This window comes from Chrysochloris asiatica, unplaced genomic scaffold (assembly GCF_000296735.1).
Source record: "Chrysochloris asiatica unplaced genomic scaffold, ChrAsi1.0 scaffold00030, whole genome shotgun sequence".
NCBI classification, from domain to species: domain Eukaryota; kingdom Metazoa; phylum Chordata; class Mammalia; order Afrosoricida; family Chrysochloridae; genus Chrysochloris; species Chrysochloris asiatica.
This window is the reverse complement of record NW_006408548.1, coordinates 14,743,027-14,749,956: the sequence shown is the minus strand read 5'-3', so window position 1 is coordinate 14,749,956 and position 6,930 is coordinate 14,743,027.

Genomic DNA, 6,930 nt, shown 5'->3' with positions numbered 1-6,930 from the left:
GTCACTTTGCTAAACAATGAATTTTTCATGCATAAGACTTCTCACTGTTCTGTACCTTGGCAGGATGGCATCCGCCACAGCACAATATTGAATAGGAGTGGTGGCAAAGGGCATCCTTGTCTGGTTCCTGTTAAAGCTTGAATATTTTCTTCAGTTCTCTCAGCTTGAGAAATGCTGAGCATGTACTTCCCTTTTAATTTTCTAACTCCAGGTCTTTGTACATTTTGTTATACTATTTGACTGACTTTTTGAACTGCCTTTTGAAATTGTCTATTTAACTATTTTACCTCCTCATTTCTTCCATTTGCTTAACATCTCTATGCTGGAGAACATGTTTCAGAGTCTCTTCTGACATCCGGTTTGATATTTTACTTCTTTCTTGTCTTCTTTATGACTTTTTGCTTTCTTCCTCTGTGATATTCTTGATGTCATCCCACAACTCTTCTGGCCTTCGGTCTTTATTGTCTAATGCATCAAATATCTTTTTCATATGGCATCTTTATTCATTTGGGATATGTTCAAGGTCATATTTTGGCTCTCATGTTGGTGGTTGATAGTTATGTGCCATGGAGTTGGTTCTGACTCATAGTGACCCTGCATAAGGTTTCTGAAGCTTTAAATCTTTATGGGAACAGCAAACCTCATCTTTTTCTTGTGGAAGGGTTGGTAGTTTCAAACTGCTGACTGTTAGTTTAGCAATCTGACACATAACCACTACGCTACCAGAGCACTCATAGTCTTGTTTTAATTTTCTTCAGCTTCAGCCTGAACTTGCATTTGAGCAACTGATTGTCTGATCCACAGTCTGTACCTGCTCTTGTTTTTGCTGATGATATGGGGCTTTTCCATTCTCTTTTGCCACAGATGTAATCAATTTGAATTCTTTGTATTCCATCTGATGAGGTCAATGTGTATAGTCTTTTTAATGTTAATTTTAAAAGGTAGTTGACATGAAGAAGTCATTGGTCTTGAAACATTCTATCCTGCCATCTCTTACATCATTTCTATCACAAAGGCCATATTTTACAACTACTGATATTTCCTCTTTGTCTCCCGCATGCAATGCACCACAGTATGACAAGCTGCCAAACAAGTAATTGCATTGAAGGGGCACAGAAGTAGAAATGAATTAATGAAAGACTGAATTGGTAGTTTTGAAGATAAATTACTCTATTCATATGCTAGGGTAGTGATCAGAAAGCAGAATAAAAAAATCTTAAGAATGCCTAAGAATTATGTGGCATACCATCCAGAGGAATAACTGAAATGTGATCTGAAGTCCAGAATAGGAAGAAACAAAAAAGAAAACAGGAAGAAGATTGTTAAATAATTATTGGAAAAAAAACTTGCCTAATATCAGGATTGGACATTGTTTCGTTCTGCTGTGCATAAGGTTGCTATGAGTCGATAGCACCTAACAACAACAACAACAATATCATAAAAGAGGAGAAGATATTCATTTAAAGGGCTTAAGAAATTTCAAACAGGATAGATACTAAAAGAAAATCAAGACATATTTTAATCCAACTCTCCAAAACCAAAGACAAGGAAAGAATTTCAAGAGCAGCTTAGGAAAAATGATGTGACTTACTAGGGTAAACTAATAAGACTAAGTTTTGGTTTCTCAACAAAAATCATATAGTCAAGAAGACAATGGCTCACAAATGTGAAACTCTGAAAGAAAAAAAAATTGCCATCCAAAGATCATATATCCAGCAAAACTATCCAGCAAATATGACTGTAAAATTAGGTCATTTTCAGAGAAACAGAAGTTAAAAGAATTTTAAAAATCAGAACAACCTTACAAAAAATGCCAACAGCAGGCAACAACCTGAATTTAAAATACAGGTCAATATCACCCAGAAGTCAAACTAGATATTAGAAGTATCCAAAGTAAACCAAATATACAACACTGAAAACAGGGAACCATAATGATCAGTTTGCAACAATAACAACAGTGAAAATCCTACATAGTAAGAAGAGGGAACAGTGTAGTTACAGACCATCCAAATGAAGAAGAAATCAAGTAAATTTCAAGAGTAAAATAAGTACAAATGAATCTAACTATAACCATAAAACTAGACCAAGCCTTATTCCTAACTCCTACCCCTATCCCTAACACTAATCCTAGACTTTTCTTTATCCTAACCCTAGGCCTAGTCTGGTGGTAGTGGTTGTGTGCTGTTGGGTCAATCTTTCTTTACAGGAGCAGAAAGCCTCATCTTTCTCCTGTGGAACAGCTGGTCATTTCAAATTGTTGACCCTGAAGTTGACAGCCACTTTGTAACCACTATGATACCAGAGCTCCTTAGGCCTAGTCTAGACCTAGCCATAGTCCTATCCTTAACTCAAATCCATGCTACTATGCCCTGCCTCACACACACACACACAAATACTACACCATTTTCCCTGTTTATTATCTTCTTCTTTGGTGCCACATTCATTCTCCGTTTACCTACCTAAAACCCCCTGGTAAGTAAAGTTTGTCTTAGTTCATCCCATTATAGGACTCAGAGGGAGAAAAATTATACTTTGTTTTGTGTGTATGAGGAAATGGAAAGAAAGAAGCTAAAGTAATTTGTTCAAGATCACACAGCTACTAAAGAAAATCTGTATTTGAACCAGGGTCTTTTCTGACTGTAATGACTGTGTTCTTTCCTCCTAATCAATTTTCTTTGCAATTCTTTATGTCTCTGATTCAGTTTATGTCAAAGGTTAATGCCACAATTTATAAGTTTCCTGTCAACATTACTTGGGTAGAGTGATTATTTGGAGTCAGAACTGACAAGTCTAAGGGTTCCCAGAGGAGTTTAAATGGATGGGAAAAACTTGTTAACTAGGTTTTATATTTTATAAGAAAACAAAAAATCCCTTCAGTTATAAAGACAGAGTCAGCATAGTTAAACAGGCATCCCAAGGTGCAGTCTTTAAAAGAGTTTCTGATGAAAGGATTTCTTCTCTGCCTAGTCACACCACCATTATTACTCTGACTGATTTTCCTTTAGAGAAATCAATACAGTCACTCAGCATCTACAGATGGCATTGGCCCCAGGCCTTAGCTTTTGTTTAACCTCAACTGAGTGACAGTGAATGGATAGGATTTTAATTTTTTTTATTATTATAATAGAAGCTCTACTTGACAGGCTCTTGCAGTTCCAGCACAAGGTCTGATGGAGATTTTGTGTTTCTTTCTTTTTTCCTTCTAGAAATACAGCATAGGCTCTACATCTCATAGCACTGAGCATTAATAGTTCATCCTGTCTGCATGGTGGTACCACCCAGTTGACTTTTATAACACACTGATGCCTAGTCCTTATTTCTAACTTATTAAATCAGAATCTTTGAGCTGAGGAGAGTGGGCAGGAATCTACTATACAACCCCTGGATTACATGACAATTATATTAAACTAAGCTGTGGCTCTGTAGGAAGAAGCATTGGACTGTGAACCACAAGGTCCGCAGTTCGATTCAAACCTATCAGCTGCTCTGCAGGAGAAAGATGAGATTTTCTGCTTCCACAAAGATTTTCAGCCTGAAAAACTCTGTACAGGGTCATTGTGAATTAGAACCAATTCAATGGCACTCAACAACAACAAGTTACTAAGTTCTGGTTGGGATATGATTACAGAGTGATAGTTAAGGAAACTGTAGAAATGATACTTTTCAGCAAGGAATTTAATCATTCCTTGTGGTATATTTGCTTCAGATGAGTATATTAACCAGAGTTGCCACAATATTGACATGTGACAAGCCACCATATAACTCAAAGGTTTGTATATGAGAATTATGAAGTTAAGGTACTTGACTCATATCAGAAGGATTGGCCCAGGTCTGAGCTCCAACTCTACCTTGGTGTTGGTAGTGTGCTGTGGAGTCAGTTCCAACACATATCATAAACCTGTATAAGGTTTATGAGGCTATAAGTCTTTACAGGATCAGAAAGCCTCGTCTTTCTCCCCTGGAACGGATGGTAATTTTGAACTGCTGACCTTGAGGTTAGCAGCCTGACTCGTAACCACTATGCTACCAGAATACCACCTAAGCTTTTGTATATTTCCCTTGCAACTGTCAAACTGTTAGACAGACTAGTACATAATAAAGGATTTCCCCAGCAATTGTCACACCTTTAGGTAAATTTAAGTACATAATAAAGGAAATGTTTTTTTCTCTGATTAAACTGAAAATACGGAAAGAATGTTTCTAAGGGAAACTTACCAGAAATTTTTCAACAGCCATCAGGAAATGCTTTAAGATTTATGAACTTATGACCACCTTGTCAACTCCTTCTTAATCACCTGTTTAAACTAAACACTCAAAATAGGCCCCATTCATGTTTCCAACCAATCACTAAAAAGCCCTACTTCCAGATGTCTACCCTACAGCTTCCTTGATGTTGCAACTTCCAATCAGAATGTTGCACCTTCATTTCTTGACTTTTACCATATAAACATACCTCTGTTAAGGAGCTCTGGCAGTGTAGTGGTTACGAATCGGGCTGCTAACCTCAGGGTCAGCAGTTCAAAACTACCAGCTGTTCCGCGGGAGAAAGATGAGGCTTTCTGCTCCCGTAAAGATTTACAGCCTCAGAAACCCTGTACAGGGTCACTATGAGTCAGAACCGACTTCACGGCACATAACAACAACAACATACCTTTGTTACTCCACCATTTGGAGCTCCTGATTTCACTTTATGCAGTCAGCTATGTCCTCAGTTTGAACTGTTTTGAACCTTCAATAAATATCTTTGATTTTTATTTTGATAGAGTATACATTTTTATTAATTGATATTTGCATCAAGAAGCATTTATTTGTGGCTCATGGAACTCCATGTTGACAGTGGTTTGGGTGATCTAAGCTAAACTCTGCTGTATGGTTTGGCCATGGGATTCAGGTTTCAACATGTTTTGCTCCATGTTGACAGAATACTTTTAGCTCAAGGTTGTTCTACATGTCTAGTATTCTCCTTAGACCACCAACTAACCAAGATATGTACTTTACATGGAAGTTCACAGGCATGCACAAGCCCAGCCCAATCATGCATAGATATTTCTGCTCCACCCATATCTACAGACATTTCTTTGGGTAAAGTAATTCACATGAACCAGTACGGTGGGGACAGATACCCACAGCTGTAATGGGAAAGGGATAAATATTTTCTGGAACTGGTGAGAGTTCAACTGAGGCTGTGACCATTACACTCTGTTGGCTACTCCTTCAGATGGACATGCTGTTTCAAGTCCAAGAGCTTTCCCCAGGAACTCATTCAATTGTGTAACAGAAATACTACAAGTGGGTGACTTTAAATACCATAAATTTGTTTTCTCACTGTTCATAAGGCTAGAGAGATGCCATGTAAGACCAAGAAATCACTGGGGCTATCAATAAAAAAGGACCTCACCCTGGGGTTATGCCCTGAATTCCTTGGAGTTTCTTGGTCTTCCGTAATAATTGTCTTCTCCTTGTGAGTGTGTCTCTCTGTGTTTACTCTGCTCTTTTTATAACTCAGAAGTAATTAGGTTTAGGACCTATGCTACTTTAATGTGGCCTCATTAACATAACAAAAGGAAGTCCCAACTTAGACATGTACAAGGTGCAGTCTACAAGACGTACAGCTCAAACACAAAGACAAAAATAGACTAAAAATCAAAGGATGGAAAAAAGTATATCAAGTTAAGAGCAATAAAAAATGAACAGGAGTGTCAGTATTAATTTCTGCTAAAAACAAGCATAAGAGACAAAAAGGGATATTATATAATGATTAAAGGATATAACTATATCTATATTCCCAATGAAAGAGTCTCAAAATATAAAAATCAAACTTTAACAGAAAGAAAGAAACAACTCTACAATAATAGTAGGAAATTTTAATATACCGCTTTCAATAAAGAACAACTAGAAGCAACTCAACAAAGACACAGAATAACTAAACAACACAATCAATCAGCTTGAGTAACTAAACTACACAATCAACTTGACCTGATAGACTTATACAGAGCACTTGACCCAACATTAGCACAATCTACATTCTTTTGTAGTACGCATGGAACATTCTCCAGAATAGACTAAGTGTTATGCCACAAAGCACACCTCAATAAATTTAAAAGTATCAAAATACTTCAAAGCATCTTCTCAGATCACAATGCTATAAAATTAGGATTCAACAATAGGAAGATCAAAGGAAACAAACAAACAAACACAAATAAATGGAAATTGATTAAAACTCTGCTTAAAAACTACTGGGTAACAGAAGAAATAAAAAAAAAAATCTTGGAATCAAATGAGAACAAAAACACAACATACTAAAACCTTTGGGATAAAGCAAAAGTAGTGTACAGAGGACATTTTATAGCAATAAATGCACACATCCAAAAAAGAGAAAGAACCTAAGTCAATACCTTAACCCACAATCTCTAACAATTATAAAAACAGCAGCAAAGTAAGCCTATAGCCACCGAAGAAAAGAAATAATAAAGATTAGAGCAGAAATATATGAAAGAGATCAGCAGTAGAAAGTATCAACGAAAGAAAAAGCTGGTTCTTAAAAAGGATTATAAAAAGTAACAAACCACTGGCAAATCTAACAAAGGAAAAGAGGAATAAGATGCACATAACACAAAGAAATTATATGGGTGACATCTCAACAGAACCAACAGAAATAAAAAAGAGTCCTGTAGGTTAGTGCCATGAACTGCAAGGTAGGTTTGAACCACAATGCCAGTGGTTCAAGCTCACCAGCTGCTCCTTGGAAACCCTATACAGTGTTGCTATGAGTTGGAACCAACTCAAGGGCACTTAATAACAACAACAACAATAACAGAATAATTTGAAGACTTGTGTTCTGAAAAGTTTGAATATTGAGAAGAAATGGACAAATTTTTAGAAAAACTCCACTTACCTAACCTAACACAGACTGAAGTAGAATACTTGAAC